The sequence below is a fragment of the Uloborus diversus genome, chromosome 8, assembly GCF_026930045.1.
Source record: "Uloborus diversus isolate 005 chromosome 8, Udiv.v.3.1, whole genome shotgun sequence".
Classification (NCBI taxonomy): domain Eukaryota; kingdom Metazoa; phylum Arthropoda; class Arachnida; order Araneae; family Uloboridae; genus Uloborus; species Uloborus diversus.
This window is the reverse complement of record NC_072738.1, coordinates 99,847,306-99,868,818: the sequence shown is the minus strand read 5'-3', so window position 1 is coordinate 99,868,818 and position 21,513 is coordinate 99,847,306. Positions and strand designations below refer to the sequence as shown.

Here is a 21,513-nt window from a genome sequence, read left to right as displayed (position 1 = left end):
CCGACACCAACTCTTTAAATTTTTTTAATTTATACTTTAGGGATCTATTTTGAAAAACTAACACGATTTTTTATTCAGTGGGATGTAGTAAGTATCTTGTAAATAAATTTGATCATTTTGGAACAGTTTATACTTGTTAAATGGAATTAAAACTGAGAAATTTTTCTTCATTTTTTACGTCCGACACCATGGAATTGCCCAGATGTACAATTACTCAAGCGTTAAGGTAATATAAAATTTAAAATGAAGAAATTTGTTTATATTAAAAACATAGCAAGTTTTTGCAGTTTAAAACAGTTTAAATATAAATTAATATTCATTTGCATTTCTTCCAAACTTAAAACTCCAACCCTCCCAAAGTGTATGAATTCCGCTGAATTATATTTCCGTGTGGTTTTTCGGGTAAAAAAAGGTGCACAACCTTTAATTTTAGCACATATTGGCAATATTAGTATGGTAGCTTGTGTGCATGTAAGAAACATCATGACCATCCTCCTCCCTTTTGAAAAACAAATTCCAGATACGCTACAAATTCCTGCACACAAATATGGTTATTTTGCAATTTATTTGCGAAATTAGTATTTTTTACCCTTGTTCTTTATTAGCCTTCAGCGATTAAACTTAGTTGAACCGAATTAGGTAAAGATGTGACGTAAATCATGGAATAGTATAAAGAACATATGCAGATTGGTTTTAAGGACCATCCAACTTTAAATTGTTGAAGCTTGCACATGGATAATGAATGAATTATTGATACCGAGCTGGTTTTGATATTTTCTGGACTATTCATGTGGGAAAGACTGATCTACAATTTCGTTCTACCTTTACTGCAACGGAAAGGCCATAAGAAAGCATACAAAGTAAGTAGAACCGTCGAAGACCGCCATGCATTCCTGCTTTGCAGGATGCTATTCAAAAAACACTTAACATCAGCATTTCGATTTCGTTCGATTTTCTTGCCAAACATGCTTTACCGTAGTCGTAAATCGGCATTAACGGCCAACGTTGAGAATACCTTTAGTTTTGATTGCATTTAAAATATTTCCTGGTGGTTATAAGTTGCAAATTATTTTTATTAGCTTGGAATCGAAGTTCCTAAATTTAACGTAGTAGTTAATCTTTGAAGAAACTTCACCTAGGGCAGTTTATTACGGACTTTTCATTAAGACTAAATTAATAACTATACACAAATTCGTTCGTGTAGAAAAGAGCAATTTTATGACTCAAAATATGAATTTAGACCATTTTGGGTCTTTTTAAAATTTAAAAAACCCGCCTATATAAACTCCTGAGCAACAATTTACCTTTGCACTAAATTTGGAAGAAATCCGACGAAAACCGGATTTGAAGATGGAACATACACTTCCACACACCCACAAACATATATGTTCTTTGATAGCCTAGAGCGACTTCTATTTAACCGAATTAGGTTATTGGTTATAGTTGAACTGAATTACTTAAAGATTCTACGTAAATCAAGAAATAGTATACAGAAAATTTACACATTTCAAATTGATTTGGTAAGGACAATATGAATGAAATAGATGTGGTTTTAATAAAAGTATTCTAATGCTGAAACAGTCGAAATTAGTACTTCAATCTTGAATGTAATGTTAATACCTTACTAATGTTTGTATTTTCTCTGCTATTAACGTGAAAAACACTGATAAAAAATTACACACAACACTTACTGTCGTAGATTTTTTAATTAAACAATATTAAAAATTACAATTTAACGGTAGCATTCAAATTAAGTAAAACCATGGGTAGCATCAATGGATCCCTGGAGCTACGAAACGATGTACAGCATTATTTCGTACAACTACAGCTCTCTTACCAAACATGCATTTCGCTTGTCGCTAAAAGATGTTAACGACCGCTGTTTATAATACTTTTTGTGTTGATTGTGTTTAAAATGTTTCTTGGTGGTTATAAGTTGCAAATCATTTTTATTAGTTTGGAATCAAAGTTCTTAAATTTAACGATAGTAGTTAATCTTTGGAGGAACTTCATCTGGGACAGTTTTTTACGGGCTTTTCATTTAGACTAAATTCATAACTATACAAAAAAAATTTCGTGTCGAAAAGAGCAATTTATGATTAAAAATATAAACTTGAACCTCTTCGAATCTTTTTTAAATTCCAAAAACCTGCCTATATAAATTCATAAATAACAATTTACCTCTGTGCCAAATTTGGAAGAAATCCGTCGAAAACTGCGGATTTGTATAAGGAACATACACATATATCCACAAACATACATCCATTTTTATATATATAGATGTTACAAAACCAACTATAACATTCAAGTCCAAATCATCAGCATCATCATGTTTGCTTACTATCTCTTCTTTTGTGTGGTGTGAAAAGGAGTAATATTTAACGAAAACTGCTTTTGTTTTTTGGTCTGTAATTGTGGAACTGTTGAGTTCCTTTCACTGTTATGGTCTCTTCAAACCTTGTTTTCAGAAATGCTAATTCTCTTTCTTAATCTTTTTCTGTTGAATATATGAAATCAATATTTTTAATATTGTCTTTAGACCATTCATATAATTGACGGGGGGTCATAATCTGTTCATTATAGACCATACGAAGACTTGCTTGTGCAGCTAATCGCTTAACTATGCCGCCTATACCATCAAAAGCATTTTTCCCATGGTATGATGCAAAAAAAATTCCATTCTGCTTTAATAGAAAAATCTGCAGTATGGAGACAGAGGTTTACAAAATTCGATTTATTTTTGTACTGGATGTAGCTCCATCTGAGAGATAATGAATTTTGTCTACTCTTTGCAGCAATTTTTGCTTTAAGTATGCTATCATAAGCTTACGGAACAAATGCACAACAACTGTATCATGGCACATGCAATCAGAGATAATAGCTAAATTCAGGTGCTGTAACATGGCATTTTCCATGTAGTATACAACAAAAGGATGTATCGTTGCTTGTGCATTGTTCCAGTGGAATCCTTGTGCAGCATCTTATAGAATGAAAGAGTAGTTCTCAGCAAAATCACATAATACAATACATTGATTTTCAACAAGATTTTTTTTCATATATCTCAGATAAGCAGATTGTTTGCTTGCAATAAAAGAATGTTTCAGCAGTTCGGGTAAGCTATCAAACAAACAATTTAAGAAATCATCAGTTTGTTTTGTTATTGCTTCAAGTGCAGTCCTATTATCAATTTGCATCCACTGCTTGTATGTTACAGTATCAATGCTGTTTTGCTCAAACAAATCTTCAAAAAGATATTTCAAATTATTAGTATCTAGACAGTTGTTACATTGACGGAAATAACACTTGTCTGTAGGAATTTCGCAAATCATTAAACTAAGTAAGTCTTTATAAGTTTTGATTGGTTTGTCCCTGTTAATCAATTCTGGTAAATTACACTGAGCCATCATCAATTTTGCATTCTGGTGAATAGCGCATACACAAACTGAATGTGTTCCAGCTGATCCAGCAAGGATTTTTCGGACGAAGTTCACAAAATTTGGAGAAGCCTATTTTTTTATCAGGATAATGTTCTTTGAATAGCACATAAGATTCTCTTAAGGTATTTAAAATTGAAAACTTTTGGAGATGAATTGCTCTTCCATCCACTTTAATAGAAACAAAGTCTTTCTTAACAGGCATCTGACGACTGATTTCATCACATTCATAAAATTGTTTCACTAGATTCGATGTCTCTATGCTTAATGCCTTTCCGGGTTTTAGATCAGGAGCAGACATTATTCCTTTGTCTTTCTTGAGTTTTTTAGTTTTTCTAGCAATGAAATTTGTCACTTTAAATTTGCTTTCTATTTGCTTTAAGGTCGAACTTTCTGGAAGTGTGGTTAAAATCTGCAGTTTTAAGCTTTTGTCAGTTAGTTGTAATGGAGAATTTCTCTTAAAGTTGGCTAATTATTTCACTATCATAATCGAACTTTATGAGATCATCTGATTTTTTTGAGCTTAAACCAAATAGTTGAGTTCCTAAAACTTCAGTGATCTTAGTTAATTTTGTCTGGGGGTACTTCTTTTCACTAAGACGAATTTTTTTATGGGAGTTTCATCAATTAATCCAAGACTTTCATTTAAAATTTCAATAGCTTTAGACTTTTCTGGAGTTGAAATTTCAGTCTCATGATCTGTTTCACTCAGAGCTTCATCTGAACTTTCTTTATAATCTGTGGTAACTAAAGGTAATTTTTGTACAGCTTTGCGCCAAGTATCACATATTTTATAGCCTTCAATTACTTCCTTATGATGCTTTGATACATTATTACTCACAGTTCTTAAATTTTTCTTGTAATAGTCATGTCCAGGCTTCTTAAATGGATTGCAGCAGTACAAAGAAATAATTTTTGAAGTCCCTGCTTCAGTCATGTTTTTTTTTTCTTTAAAGCTTGGTTAAAAGGTCATTATTGAATTCTAATAAGCACTCTTGAAAATTTGCACAAAAATATTTTAAAATAATCAACTTTTATAAACTATTAAAATATGAGAACATCTATTGAAAAACAAACAATTAGGCAAAATTTTAAAAAGCACAATTATCAATACATCAAACACAACCTACTACTTTACTATTTGAAAGCCAGAATAAGAATGAACAGCTTCCTTCAACTATTGAACTTAATGCGTCATACACCTGTATGAACATGTCAGGGAGTGTTTCAACACGTGTGTAAACAATCTGCTGCATGATCTGCCTGTTCTTAAAATGATTTTAATGCATTTCATTTTCAATTTTCAATTATATTTTAATTTATATCATAATTTTGAAATAAAATGTTGCCAAATTAGAAATTGCTTAGTTAAAAATAAAATTAAAAAATAATTTTAAAGAAAATTTAAAGTAAAAGTAATTTTAAAAAAGTAAAAGAAAATAATCTAAAAAAAAAGTCTAATAAACACACACATATATATATATATATATATATGTATATATATTTCTTTTTTTTTACAAAAAAAGTGTCATTACATTATTTGCTATAACTGCTGATCCCATCATGTCCGCACTCTGAAATTCTTAGGATGTATTTATTAAAACATATTAAACTAGTATGTTGTGGCCATCACGAAACTTTCTTCTATATTTTTCTTTTTTTTTCTGATCCCTCCCCATGCTTGACAATATGCAATATTCCCAACAAAAACAAAATTACACATACAAAAACTAGACGACCATCCCAATGTCTGAATTATTGCAAAAGCAAAGCAAAGAGCGAAAATTGAAAGTTATTTTAAAAGCCTTGCTTGAATTAATTAGAAATATTTTATTTGTTAACAAACATAAGATGGCAACAGTTAAAAATTTTAAATCATTGAGATAATATTTCCGATCATTTCCATACAATTAAAATCACGAGAAATACGCAGGCGACAATCTATTGCGATTTATCTTTCTTATTGTTGCATTAATAAAGCTATTTTTATTCGCAAAAAAGAAAAAAAAAATCAACACCTCTTGGAGCGATTGGCGTCAAAATTGAACCGAAGCCGTTTACATATGGATTCACATATATTCCAAATTTCAACCAGAACGTAGCATTACTTCTTGAGATAAGGCACTCACAATGGAAAAAAAGAACGGGTGATTGCGCTACCCCCTTTTTAGCTGTTGACACCAAAATAAAATCAGCTCTTATACCCACTAAGGGCTACTTGCCGATAAATTTTTCTTTCATTCCGTTCATTATTTCTTGAGATACAGCCGTCACAATTGGCGACAGAAAACGTTCTATAGCTCAACCCCCGTTTGAGTTATTGATACCAAAATTGAATCAGCACCTGTTCCTTTTGATGGCAACATATAGACCAAATTTTGTTTGATTCCGCCTGTTACTTCCTGAGGAATAGCAAGCACGCGTAACTCAAAACACGTCCCATTGCTCCACCCCCCTTGGGGGAATTTGCGCCAAAAACCAATGGGCACAAGTTCACATAGGGGCACATATGTGTACCAAATTTTGTTCGATTTCATGCGGTAGTTTTTGCTGTAGAGCGGCCACAAAAAACTGGTCACACACGGACGTGACACACACACATACACACAGACAGACAGACATTTTCGAAAAATAATCGAAATGGACTCAACACACCTCAAAACGTTTGAATCCGTCAAAATTCGAAATTCGAAAATTTGCACGAATCCAATACTTTCTTCTATATATTAGATATAGAAGAAAGTAAAAACATATATTTTTTTCAAAATTTTTAAAGGACACTAACTTTAAAAAAATTTAAACTTTAAATTTTAAAATTAAAAAAAATATTAAAAATTCAAGAGAAATATGCAAGTTGCATGTCAAATTAAAGCTCATGCAATTCTCTTTAAAATGAGCTGTTAACCAACTTTATTGTCCTATAGAACTAAAATTGTAGCATTTTTAAGCACAACAGATGAGTAAAAAACCGTGAGTTTTTACACATTAAAAAAATGAATAACTCATTAACCAAAAAAGATAGATTTTTTTAAAAGTAGATCTGAATTTAAAATGTCAAACAGTATAATCCCTGAAAGTTTCATGAAAATCTGAGTGGTCATTTTGAGTGATTGGTTGATTTGACATTGAATGACCCTTTAATAACATTATACTAAAAAATAATAATTATTTGATGAAAATAATTGAGTAAATCAATGGTAACGGACGTACCAGTATGTCCGTTACTAGGGCTCGACCGATGGCATTTTTTGGCCGATGGGCCGATGCCGATTGTTCAACGATGGCCGATTGCCGATTGTTTTCCTCCAAATGGCCGATGCCGTTGGCCGATGGTAAAAAAAAAAAAATCTAACGGAAATAAATTTATAAGATTGTCAAGGATTTAAAGCATCATTTATTCATTTCACTTTACTTCCTTTCTACGAATAAGGACTTTTAATCAAAAAAAAGAAAATCAAATTTCGACCTAATTTCTATTTTACTATCACCCAATTTAAACTTCACAAGTTTTTTTGGCACATCTGTACACACATATGTACCTAAGAACATATAGATGACCAAAATATCCATTTTGAACACCTCCTCAGTTAATTATCGCAAGTTCTCTTGTGATGTCTTCATACGCGTAAACTTGCGTCACTCAGAAACGTTATGAAATAGTAAGTTGAAAACTCATACATAGTATGATCTAAAAGTTCGAGGACAAGCAGTATAAAACCTTACCCTAAATAGTTCACATTACCGAAGCACATTTATCTACAAAATAATTACCTTGATTGAACGACTATGCACTTCTGGCAACGTTCGTATAGCTTTTAGAACCACTCCTGGCAGCCATTTTTTGCAACCTCCTGTAAGGCCTCTTGCGCTGCTGCTTTAACTTCATCGTGGGAAAGAAGGCGATTTTCATGTTGAGGATGAACAGTTTGATTGATCAATGCTCCGACATGACAAACAAATAATAAAACGTTTCGTGGGACTTAGCTCCGTGTAACTCTTACCTGTTCCCAGCAAAAAAACACTTGCACGGACGCCGCTTTCTTCCGTCAGGAGAAGATAAAGCTGTATCATAGTAGGTTGCGAAAAAGGCTTCCAGGAGTGTTTCCAAAAGTTATATGAACACACTGTCAGAAGTACATAGTCCCTCAAGGTTACCCTTTGAAGGTGGATGTGCTTCGGTAATGTGAACTGTTCTGGGTAAAGTTTTATAAAGCTTGTCCCCGAAATTTTGGATCGTACTACGTACAATCAACATAGGATGTAGTTATGCTTCTCTTTTTTGACTTGTATGATGAGAGAGAAAGAACAACAGTCAAAAAAAAAAAAAAAACATTAAGAAAAACAAAGACACTGTTTAATAACCAACTGATTTGTTTTTTTTTAATTGAACATATAACAAAGATTTCAGCAATATTGTAATAATGTATGGATTATGTATGCTATACATAGTTGAAAAACTTTAAATTATGTTGTTTAATCATTCAAAAAAAATTAAGAATAGAACTATGAAACCGTCAACAAATTACGCAATTAAAGTGGAAAGATTGCACGTAGACATTTTTTAGTCATCAAATTAAACAAAGATAAATTACAATATTAAATCATAATAGGAATATTTTTATACTTATTTAAAATTTATGAATAAAAAAATTTGCATTTTTCATAAAAGCTATAACGGTGACATAGGTTTTTCTGAAAAAAGGAATAGGCATGAAAAGAATGAGGTTCTTAAAACGCAGCTACAATAAACAAACTCGTTATTTACTTCAAGTTAATAATAACTGAATACATATGCTACTTGATCTGATGTTTGGACACATAATATTGAACAGTTTGATTGTTTAAAATCTTTTATGAAGCGCTACAAACAAGTTCAAACTAAATTTTTCAATTTGACAATAATTTGCTGAAATTTAAAAAAAATGCTTAATAGAAAACCCTTGAAGCTTTTCTATAACATATTAAAAATATGATGAAAACGAAAATAACTCGTTCATTGATTTTATAAAAATAAATGAAAATAGTTACTTACAATATAAAAAAATCGATCGCTATAAATGATGCAAAAAAGATGGCGCATTACGAAATAAAGATGAAACAAGCATGAAAAATACGCAAAATGACATTTCTTGAGCAAAATAAATAATCGCTAAATATTTAAGAAATGCTTGAAACGACGAGGGAGGGGCGGGGTGGGGGGGGGGGGGTGAGTCGGGACTTCAGCACTTCCGAAGAAAAAATTCAAAAGTCCCTTGATTATGTCACCCGAATTATATCACCAGTCGAAACGTCTTTAATCAATTTCTTATATTAATGCTCTAAATTCTTCCTGAACAATAGATTAAGTTTGAACATAAAAATCTCTAATTTTATGAATGGTGTTAGTTTTAAACAACTCGGAAGTGCAACTAGAGTTTAATTTCAGAAATACAGGGAGGCGGGAGGGACGGGGGTTTTAAAAATTACCGTCGGTTCAACGGGAATTTTACAAAGTGACACAAAAAGCGGTTTCACCACCTCATATTTGTTTCCATGATCTCCAATTCGGCAATATACACTCTATAACAAGAAAAAAAAACGACGCATCATGAAGCAATCATCCAATTGCTTTGAAATTTTGTATGTATGATTGTTTTGACCAGATGTGCAAATGATTAAAATTTGGTAATTGAATGAATAGTTTGATCTGCAGCGCATCGAAACTGCGCATCCAGTAGATGTATATAAAGAGCAGTTCTTCAACAGTTGTTAAAATTTTCGGTTTGATTGCGATTCAGATTACCTTTCAACAACTTAAAAATGCCTCGCCGCAGGTTCGTGCTCATTACGAGCAACTGTCTGAGTTTAAACGAGGTCATATCATTGGATTGAAAGAGGCCGGTTGGTCAAATCGGAGAATCGCTCGTCATTTGAGTCAAAGCGATGCGGTGATTGGAAAATGCTGGCAAGGATGGGTGGAAAGTGGCAGCGTCAGGATGTTAGCGGTCGACCTAGGGTCATAGCAGATGGTGATGAGAGAGTGATTGTCCGATCAGCTGAAACAGCGCTTTCTTCATCTCTTTGAACTATCAGACGTTCAACTCAAACACCAGTGTCCATCATGACCATTTACAGACGGTTGGGACAACGAAACCGACTCTCGCGCCGACTGTTACGCCACCTGCCACTGACACCGAGCCAGATTACAGTGGTGCATGGCTCTATCAGGTTGGAATGGTGCCGACTGGGGATGCATAGTCTTTAGCGACGAATCCCGCTTCCAACTATGTCATGACGATAATCGAAGACGTGTTTGGAGACACCCAGGGCAGAGAAGGGATCCTGGTTTCACTTTTGCACGCCACATTGGCCCTCAACAAAGCATTATGGTCTGGGGTGCCATTTCCTTTGATAATTGAACCCCTTTGGTCGTAATTAGAGGTACACTTACTGCACAGTGGTACGTCGACGACATCCTAAGACCTGTTTTGTTGCTGTTCTTTTTGCAGTACCCTCGACTGGTTTTCAGCAGGACAATGCCAGATAACATGCAACATGTGTTACTGTGAACTGCCCGCAAGCTTGTCAAACTCTTCCGTGGCCTGCCAGATCGTCAGACTTCTCTCCCATCGAGCATGTCTGGGATATGATGGGATGGCGATTGCATCTGACAAGGAACCTCTTCTGACAATTGGCGCGAATTTAGTTGGGAATACTGCAGGACAAGCTCCGGGAGCTTTATCGGTGTTTAACACGTCGTGCATTAGCTTGTATCTAGGATAGAAGCGGTCAATACCTTATTGAGCTTCTTACTGTAACTCTGATATAAATTATTCAATTGCTTTAAAAATTTAATCGTTTACTATTCTTTGCATTATCATCCTATCCACCAATTTTCGACAAAATCAGATCACTCCTTGGTGTGTCGATTTTTTTTGTTATAGAGTGCATCACCAAATGATCGTCAGTCTGAGACGCTGTATTAGTTGTGTATTGAAATAAGTAATTAATAGCCACAAAAAATGACTAAATAGGCTTTTTAGAACATCCGATCGAAAACAAAAAGGGAAGTGCACAACTGGAACTTACGCACACCCCACATGCGAAATTATAACCTTCTACAGCTTACCATTTTTGAGTTATGACTTATGAGAGATACATACGTACATCCAGCCGCAAGAAACAACGCAATAATTAACTTGTTTAGTACCTGAATGCAGTATTAAAAACTCTTTCAGAGGCGACTAAAATAGAAATCCATACTGAAGTTTAAGTAAACAATTTTATATAAAAACAATAACTCCCTTTACTTTGCATTAAAAAGTAAAGCAGCAAGGTCTTTTTTTTTTTCTAAAACATCGGCCAATTCCTTCGGCTTTTCAATGTTTTTAAGGCCGATGTTTCCTGCAATCTAGCATCGGCCGCCGGTGCCGATGGCTAAACTGTTGAATCATCGGCGCCGATGTATCGGTCGAGTCCTATCCGTTTCCAAAATTAGGCGTTTTTAGATCTTCCATTTTTAGATGGTTGTTGATATTCTAAATACATAAAGCTTTTGTTTTTATCAAATCATCAATCATTTTATTTCAAATATTTAAAAAAACTTATAAAAAGGTAGATTTAGATTTTTTTAAATTTTAGTTTTATGATTTTTAAAAAAATGAAGATAAAGCTAATTTTTTTTTTTTTAAATCTTGGTAATGATTTTGATATTCATTTACACATTCTTGCTCTTGAAATGATTTTCAGTTCAAATTACGAAAGAACCAACTAAAACCATCCTTAATTTATGTGTATGGTAAACACCTAAGTACAGAAAATTTTTAAAGCAAAGTGCATGTGAACAAAATTTTCTAACTGGCGGATATCTCAAATTTTTAATTTTTTATTTGAACAAAGTTGTTTCATAAGTGGATTTCTTAAATTTGTTTAAAAGTCGAAAGAAAATTCGAAGTGCTTACTGGACTTATTTTAGAAATACTTTATACACTATATATGCATGAATCTTATGTGTTTGTTTCTGACTGTTTAGATTATGGATTTTTTTTTTTTTTTAGTTTATTATAGTGTTTATACCTATCTCAGATATTGAAGAGTGAATCTTCTCAGGTAGAGTTTCTTCTCAGAAATGTAAACATTTTTTTTTTTGTTCTTAAAATAAAAAAAAAAAAAAAAATGATGTTGAATTTTATATGTTTGAAAAATTAAACATTCTCAAAATCATTTAAAACCAATTTGTATTTTTTCTTAGGCAGGGAATGTTAAAGGGCAAAGGGGGGGGGGCTTCAAATTCAAGGTGTAGTTAATACTGCTACAGAATTGGTTTCACTTGCAATGAAGGTCAGTTCAAAAATATATAATTAATATGTTTTAGTTGTAGACTTTGATAAAAATTTAATGTAGCTCGATAACAGCTGTACCTAATATTCTAAGACTACATTATATAAAACTATGAAAGACTATCAAATTCTTGTTACCTGATGAATCTTCAGGAATAGATAAAATAAAGGAGTGGAAAGTTAAACAGAACAGACTGTGAAGAGGAAAATGATCCTAATACTAAAAAATTAGGAACATTTTGTCAATGTTAAAACTTCAACAAAAATTGCAAAGAACTATTATTCATAGCTGAACTTACGAATCTGACGTGAGAGGATGTTGGATATGAGGTGCAGTATTTAAAGAATACTGAAAACTGTAAGATATTTATATAAGACAACGGACCCAAATATTATCATTCCCTTATACTACTACTTTCTTATGATACTGGTTGATACTATGGATCTATTTAATATTTAAATTATTGACAACCAAGTTTGCCATCATTTTTAAAATCCTGCATTAAAATATTGATTTGATCATGCACACCTTTTTATCAATTATTTTCATTTTTATTAAGTAGAAGAGGTACGTCCGTTACCAACACAAAATATTTTTTATCATTATAATAGAAAAAAATTCTTTACAAGTTTTAATTGTTTTTGGATCATAGTACACTTAAGTCTGTAAGAAAAATATTTTTTCACTTGTGAGATGTAGTAAATCAGAGAATTTTGATCAACACTAGCCTTCTGTTGAAAGTCTTGTCTAAAAATAGTATGTCCATTACCATTGAGGAAAATGTATAGCTCTCAAATTTGGTATACGCCCAAAATGTCGCGGCCAAAATGTCGCGGGCCAAAATGTCGCGGCCAAAATGTCGCCGTCCCAAAATGTCGCCGGTCCAAAATGTCGCCGTCCCAAAATGTCGCCGGTCCAAAATGTCGCCGTCCCAAAATGTCGCCGGTCCGAAATGTCGCCGTCCCAAAATGTCGCCGGTCCAAAATGTCGCCGGTCCAAAATGTCGTCGGTCCAAAATGTCGCCGGTCCAAAATGTCGCCGTCTCAAAATGTCGCCGTCCCAAAATGTCGCCAGTCCAAAATGTCGCCGGTCCACAATGTCGCCGGCCCAAAATGTCGCCAGTCCAAAATATCGCCGGTTCAAAATGTCGCCAGTCCAAAATGTCGCCGGCCCAAAATTCGCTAGTTCAATTGGTACGAAAAATTTAAATGTACGTCGATGCTTCTCAGCATAAAAGTTGCGAAAGAATATTAATTGCCTTTCAAAGTAAGTTCCTTCAAAAATTCCAAACGTTTTCTCCTGTCTGAATTCGTAAGCATCAGATTAATTCCAGAAAATTAATAGTTTTCAGAAAAACATACGTTTTTCTGTATACTATTAAGAACGTAAACATGCGAAAGGCTGCTGCAACGGATTTCTTTTTCTCGTTTAATCTGATTAATAATAATACTCAAGATGTAAAGCAAAGGATCAAGATGTAACGCAAGGATTTGGAAAAAAAATTGGTATGGAAGTAAAACTAAACTGTTCTAAAGGCGAATGAAAGAATAGTGAGGCGCTATGTGAATATGGCAAGAGAATAGGCGGTTTGTATTTTTTGGCGTAATGAAGTAAAAACAAATAACTCCTTCACTCTAGCATATTATTACCTTAGCGACAAGTCAGTAATTTAGGGGATCAGGCGGAATGGCCCCCGACTTTGAATTTTTTTTTTATATATACAAGTGGAAGTGCTTTTTATAGCAATCCTATGAAATTTGCATTGGTTATATACCCGTTATCCTCCCTCTCCCCTTTCACTAGAAAAATTCGAAATCACGGGCCAGGGTGGAAATCAAGTAGAAAGGTATCTTAATGAAATTTAATTTTCTCATAGATTTTTTAACATCACCCTAAAAACTGTAAAAAAAAAAAAAAAAAAAAACTGTACGTTTTCAGTGAGATATACGTTGGTTAAAGTAAGATCAAAACTGTTCTGAGACTTTTTCTGGAAATGAAACTGAAGAAGTTTAACAAGACTGCTCGAGACCTTCCTCTGAGAGGACATTTGTATGTCCTTTGCGACCGGGATTTTGGGACGGTAAAACAAATGTTTAACAGAGATGACAGATTATTGCTGTGGAAACTCTTTCTTATGAGTAAAATTCTGAAATTACGTCGAAATCTTCACCGTCAAATCTTTTGAAATCAATGAAACCCGTGATTGTTAAAACAGGTGTCTTTCACTCAGATTTTTGAAAAACGACTCTACGCGATGACAAATATTTTCAATTCTCAACATTCATGAAATTTATATATTCGATAGAACATCAAGGGGGACAATTTCAGAACAGCTATTTTATTAGAGGTTTTCAAGAGGATACTTTCATGCTTGCAAAGTAGCGCTTGTCAGCTGAATCACATTTTCCAATTTTAAATAGAAAAGAAACAATTTCACAATGTAGGGTGAAATAACTGATATCAATGAGATTATTCAGATCAATTTTGACCTAGACTTATTTTTAAAATGAGTTTCAAAAAGTAATAGTTCTAGCTCAATATAGCTTGGTAATTCAGAAAGAAAAGAATACTGATAATAATAATAATAAACAAATAATTTTTCCCCTCTCAGAAAAAAATGCTGTTTTAATTATTGAATTTTTACTACGCAAATTGTATAAGAATGCAAACTCAGTTTTTATTTAACACCCACGCTAGTTAAAGTGCTACAAAAATGAGAGGAATACACGGCTAATTTAGATTTTATTGATATCTTGCTCAACCTCTCATATTTAAATTCAGTATATTTTTCATTGCTTAATTAATTACACTGACTCACGTAAACGATTACGAAACTCAACTTAGAACGAAAATAAGGCTTGTTTTCGTTTAATTTCACTTGCATGCTACATTTTTGTATGAATCCTCGCATTACTTCTTGAGATATAGCAGTCACATAAAACGATTAAAAATATTCGATGATCCATCCTTTTGGGATGACTGAAGCCAAAAATAAATGAGCAACTCGCCCTTTAAGATATACCTGTAGACCAAATTTTGTCTTAACCCTTGTACAGTAGACCCTCGTTTTACGCGGGTGTTATGTTCCACGGAAATGCTGCGTAAATCGAAACCGCGTAAATTGAGACCTAATATCAAAAATAGGGAATGGGTTCAAAATATGGATTAGGTTCCGTAGATAAAAAATACTTCATTCTAGTGATGACTAATTGTATGAAAAGTTTAATGTGTACTTATATCGATTTTTATGCATAATATGCATAAAGAAAACAAACTAATTTCGTGTTATGTTTATGAAGAAGAGCTGGCTATGATAGTCTTTTGGTAGTCATTAAGAATTTTTCCTCTAATTCTTTGCTGAGCATTAACGCATCCATGACCACTTGCGTCATTTCCTTGATAAAATCTTCCTTTACTAACAAATCAGAAAAAAGATTATTTCTATTGTCTACGAATGGTTCAAAATTTTCAATGTGAGCGTTTTTGGTTGTGTGTCACCGGAGTCGGTACCCTCGTTGGTTTTGTTCTCCTTTGTCACTCCTAAAAGCTCTTCTTCCAGTGAGTTCTGAACTGTGTGAGTTTAATCACTTTACTTCTATAATGGAAAAAGCTCTGGAACCAATCGCATAAAATGTCTCCAAGGACCCAAGTTCGATTATTAGCACGCCAAAATGCAATTAGTTACGAGTAATCTGCAATCTATAGGAGCTAGGGTTTTGAAAGAGAGGAAAATGTTACCTGTTTGCATTGCCGCATCAGCGTAAAACCGAAACTCATCTGCGTAAATAAAATAAAGGTGTCAAATCTTCAACCGCGTATAATCGAAACCGCGTAAAATAAACCTGCTGAAAACGAGGGTCTACTGTATTACTTTTTGAGATATATCAGTCACAGATAAAAAAAAAGAAAGGAAAAAAAACATTCGATTGCTCCACCCTCTGGTGTTATTGGCCCCAAAATCTGTCCCCCTGCTGCTTCCTAACATTTTATTTGATTCCGTTCATCATTTTTTGAGCAATGACAGTCACGCATATCGATGAAAACGTTCAGTTACTCCACTATCTTGAACGAATTGACGCAAAAAAACCACGCAGCCCTAAATCATATATGGGTACTTGCGGGTATCGTTCGAATTTTTATTACAGGTTTTGACGTAGAATGGCCCCAAAAAATCGGTCACATACAAACGCACACTATTCTTGAAGAAAAGTTTTAAAAAATTTATCGAACGTCAGAACTGAACGCCGTCAGAACGTTTTACAGTTGGTAGATAGCGAGTCACAAGAAATAAGATAACGTAACGCTTGTATTCTATTTGTTTGCTGAAAAACAGCCGAGAGTTGCGAATCAAAACGGAATAATCTTTTTAGAATTCATCAAGAAACTCAGTTAGTTCAGTCCTATTTTTAACGAAGACATTCATTAAAGGCAGTAATCATTTATTCTGCAAATTTGGTGTTAAACAGCATTTTTGTACATTTGCATTTTTCTTACCAACTGAATGAGCGAATTTTGGTTCTACGACATTTTGGCCCGGCGACATTTTGGCCCAGCGACATTTTGGCCCGGCGACATTTTGGACCGGCGACATTTCGGCCCGGCGACATTTTGGGCCGGCGACATTTTGGATAGGCGACATTTTGGCCCGGCGACATTTTGGACCGGCGACATTTCGGCCCGGCGACATTTTGGGCCGGCGACATTTTGGATTGGCGACATTTTGGCCAAGCGACATTTTGGACAAGCGACATTTCGGCCCGGCGACATTTTGGACCGGCGACATTTTGGCCGCGACATTTCGGTGGCGACATTTTGACCCCAAACCCTCAAATTTATTTTATGCATGAAGACAAAAACTTGTACAGGGTGAAAGGAAATGTTAGGCTTGATCTAAACATGCCAAAATTTTAACCAGCAAATCAATGAATGAGTTGGAAAACATCAAGACTTTTTGTATTTTTCTTGCAAATGGTGCGTCCGTTACTTTGATTTTGCCCATTTACATTTTATTCAAAAAGTGTTTGAAAGCAATGTGGATGGATACTATTGTTGACAATTTTGGGGGGGGGATTCATGACCCTCCCCTTGTATCAGACAACCGAAAAACTTATGTGTCATTAATGACAGTTGAATAAAATCTCTAAAATCTGTTTTGCTTATTTTTTAAGAAGATCTCCATATCAATTTATCAAATTTCCTTAGCCCCTCTTCCCTCCAAATGACTTCCTGGCTACGTCACTGATTGGACACCCTCCAAAATGAAATCTTGGCTATGCCACTGCATCTTTTGGTCCCACTGCGTTGTTGTACTAGATTACTATAAGGTTTAGTTCTAGAGGAAAAAAGAGCAGAAAATGAATATTTTTAAAATATTAACTTTTTAGAGTTTACGATTCTTATTTTGATCAGAAAAGTGTATAATCAGGTAGGCTATGTACTTTTTTGTGATGATTTAGTAATTTATGTGCTCCATCAATATTTACAAAAATCGGAAATTGTCAAAAAGAGATTTGTATTGCCTTGTGATAGAATAGAGATATTTGTAAATCCCTGAAATTGTGATACATTTACTATTTTTAGTAACTATTTGCCAATTATCAACTAAAGAGTAATCCAAACAGAAAGACTTATTTATAACTTGCGGTACCTGCACGATTTTGCCCGTAGTATAATATTAAATGATCATTTGTTTCAATTGTATATTTACAAATAATGAATGATGAATTTCTCGCAAATATGGCTATTTTTATTTGCTCATCCATGTTATGGTAATTCACTCGGTGAAATGGGCTTAAAACTGGAATAGAAAAAGAAAAAATCAAATTTCTGAAAAATAACTTCAAGATGCTTCCCTCTATGTTACTAATTTTGTTCCAAATTTCATAAAAATCGGCCGAACGGTCTAAGTGCTATGCGTGAAAAAGACAGAGATCCAGGCATACAGACTTTCAGCTTTATTATTAGTAAAGAAGAAATATTTTACAACACTTTTTTGGCTGTCTTTCACCTTAGTTTGTCCTTTTTACAGAAAAGAAAATCATTACCAAACATTGAGCAAGGTATGAAATATGATGTTCAGTTATGGTAAACTGAATACCTGATATAAGCAGTGGAACAGGGAAAATTATTTTACCAGAGTGTTTTCATTTTTAGGGGAAGATGGAGCATGTTGGACTAGTATTAATTATTTTTATTCTATTAATATTTTTATTTTCTGACCAACAAATAGCTCCTATGGTCTTACAAATCCTATAATGAAATCACATGGTACATTTATATTGAAATGTTACATATTTTATTCCAGAAAGTGTTATTTCACTTGTGCTGAGTAATGTTCAGAAAAGTGCATCTTAATTTTTTTTTTAATGGTTTTCATCATGATTGCAGGGGAAAGAATTAAAATCCTTTCTTAAAGTTTGTTCTTTTAGTTCACAATTATTGGCATTTTTTTTAATATTTTTTTTTCAAAAAGAAAAAAATTATGACATCACTTTTCCGACCAAGAACGTGTTGTAGGTTGGTCTATTCTTTGTGGGGCTCTTTCTTTGGACCAGACTAACTTACCCTTCATAATTTAAAAACTTTTTTTCTCTCTTAAATCTCAATAATTTATCCATTCATTTCATTTCATGTTACACATGTTTCGAAATAGTAATAATGAAGACTTAGGGCAAAAAGTATTTTATAATTATTTGACAAAACATATACAGTCGACTCTCGATATCTCGACTTCGCTGAACTCGAATTTCCGCTTATGTCGAAGTTTTTGGATGGTCCCAAACTTCTGCTAATGTTCTTAATGGGGTTTTTTTTCGTTAACTCGAAGTTCACTCCGCTTATCTCGAAGTTTGAGACAGACATCTCTTAACATTTATTGTCCTGATTATCAGTAGCGAAACCAACTTGACCGTAAAATGACGGAGAAAATTCTGCTATTTTCACCACCTGCTCCCTTTTGTTAGGGCTTTGAAGACGGGGGCGTAATTGACAGGTCGCCACCTCTTTTGACGAGAGAAAGAGCTAAAATGCACTCGTTCACGCGTTGCTTGTTCACGCTTCGATAAGTTCTTTTCAGTGGCTCTGTTAGAACGAGTACAAAAGGGAGATAGACCAGACGTTGATAAGGGATTAGCAAGAAAGAGAGCACGTGTAATACCCCCTGGGTGAGGGCTAAACCAGTTAGTGACCCACCAATTGAACTTGGAACTGCTCACTTGAAGCTTCGCTGATCTCAGCTTTTTAGCACTCATAGCATTTAGTAAATGATTGCATGCTCAGCGTTTTGAAAAATGAGTAAGAGAAAGCTAAAAATTTTAACTATTGAAGAAAAGGTCGATTTAATTAAAGATGTAGAGAATAATCCTACCGTTAAGAAAAAGGACTTGGCCCTGAAATATGGCATACCGCCGAATACATTATCGACAATAATGTCGAACAAAGAAAAAATATTAGAACATTACGAAACAAAGGGCGGTTCTGCAAATCTTAATCGTAAAAAAATCAAGGAGTGCACATACACCGACATTGAAACGGCACTCTTGAAATGGTTTAAGAATTATGAGCATAAGTGGACTGAAATCCCTGTGAGTGGAATTCTCCTTCGTGAAAAAGCACTTGATTTTGGCAAACTCCTTGGACACATGGACTTTGTAGCAAGCAGTGGATGGCTCGAGAGGTTTAAAGCTCGTCATAACATAGTTTTTCGGAATTTACATGGAGAAGCTAAAGACGTCCCGGAAAGTCTTTGTGAAGAATGGAGAATAAGACTTCCCACCCTACTGTTTGGTTACAAAGCATCAGACGTCTTTAATATTGATGAAACCGGATTATTCTACAAATGTGTTCCCCAAAAAACTTTAGTGTTCAAAGGAGAGTCCTGCGCTGGAGGAAAAATGAGCAAAGATCGCTTAACTGTTCTTGTTGGTGCCAATGCTGATGGATCAGAAAAATTACCCCTCTTTGTTATTGGTAAATCGAAAAACCCACGTTGCTTTAAAAACGTCAAATCTTTGCCGGTAAATTACAAAAGCAATAAGAAATCCTGGATGACCAGCGAGCTGTTTGAAGAATACGTGAGAAAACTTGATTTGAGTTTTCATAAAAAATCTCGAGAAGTTTTGCTGTTTGTGGACAATTGTCTAGCACATCCAAAGTTAAAAAATTTAAAGTCAATTAAGCTTGAATTCTTCCCACCAAATACAACGGCAAAACTTCAGCCAGCTGATCAGGGAGTAATTCGTAATTTAAAAGTGCATTATAGGAAACGAGTAATTAGAAAGCTCATCAACGATATTGAAAATAATAAAGAGCATACAAGTTCCATATCGGTATTAGATGCTCTTCGAATGGTTTTTAGTGCCTGGCAAAATGATGTTTCCCAAGACACAATTGCTCATTGTTTTCAGAAATGCGGATTCTTTCCTTCAAGTGCTCCCAATATTGTTGATGAGGTTAACGAATGTTTGGACAACGAGTTCAGAGATGTGTTTCAAGAACAATCATTGGAACTTTCTGACTTCGTAAACGTTGACTCCGAGCTCATTACCTGCGGTGAACTTTGCGATGAAGATATTATTGCAGAAGTAACAGCTAAAGAAGATGGTACGGACAATGAAGAGAAAATTGAAATTTCTGAACATAATGATTTGCCAACAAATGCAGATGTTAGTAATGCACTATCGATTATTCATCGTTCTATTGAAAGTCGGGAAAATGTTCCACAGGATATATTCAATGCCATGAGTAAAATTAATGATTTCATACATAGCAGAAATATTAATTCAAAAAAACAAGCAAGTATAAAGCAATATTTATTAAATGTGAAGTAAGAAATACATTTTTTTATTAGTAATATTATTTTTGCTTATGTTCTTCAAGTTTTACACACTTTTGTATTTTTTTTTTTGGGGAAACTAATACAAGTTTTCTCTCCTATCTGAGCATTTATGTGTGGTTTTGTTTAATTACTTTTACAATTGTTTCAAAAGGGAAATAATAGTTAGTTTTCGGTATCTCGAACTTCGGCTATGTCGAATCTTTTTCTTGGTCCCTCGTACTTCGAGATATCGAGAGTCGACTGTACTAAATTAATTTTACCAGAAGATTTATTTCATATCTGCATTTTTATACCATTTATATTTTCAAATATGCCTCTAAATTTTTGCAGACAATTGTTTTCTTTGAGTAAAATATGTAATACATGCTATAATAATGTTCCTGTATTAAATATAATTGTTTTGCCAAACACGCGTTCTATATAGAAACAAAATGAAACAAATAATTGATTGAACGAATAAAAAAATACTTCTACTCAAGATTAATAAATTTCAATTTCTTATATTTGGTTTTAGAACACAAAGATATACTAACCTAAAACTCTCAATTTTGTTGTACTTTTTCTTTGAAATATATGGTATTAGTAACAGGATTCTTTTCTTTTGGAATCGGTTCAAAAAAAAATTAATATAAAAAAAGGTTAACCAATTCAACATTTAAAAAAATCTGTGATGTTGAGAAATGTTTAGTGAAACTTATTGTAGAAAATCTTAATACTCAAATTTTTTTATGAGATACAAAATGAAAAGTAAATAAAGTGGACCATCGTGCTCCACCTCCCCCTAAGAATACACAAATGCAAAAAAATTGAAGATTTGGCACAAAATGCCAAATCTTCAATTTTTCGGGAGGCCACAGAGTTTAACTAAAAAAAGGATTTTTTCGTTAATTGATTAACGGATGTCGGCAAGAGAATTTTTTGAAA

At 33.8% G+C, this 21,513-nt stretch overlaps 1 protein-coding gene across 1 annotated transcript in view; it reads left to right on the top strand.

Annotated features, from left to right (window-relative positions):
• Positions 1-21,513, top strand: part of LOC129228510 (probable helicase senataxin) — a 103,074-nt gene that overhangs the window by 23,178 nt on the left and 58,383 nt on the right. The gene's annotated exons all lie outside the window — the stretch shown is intronic.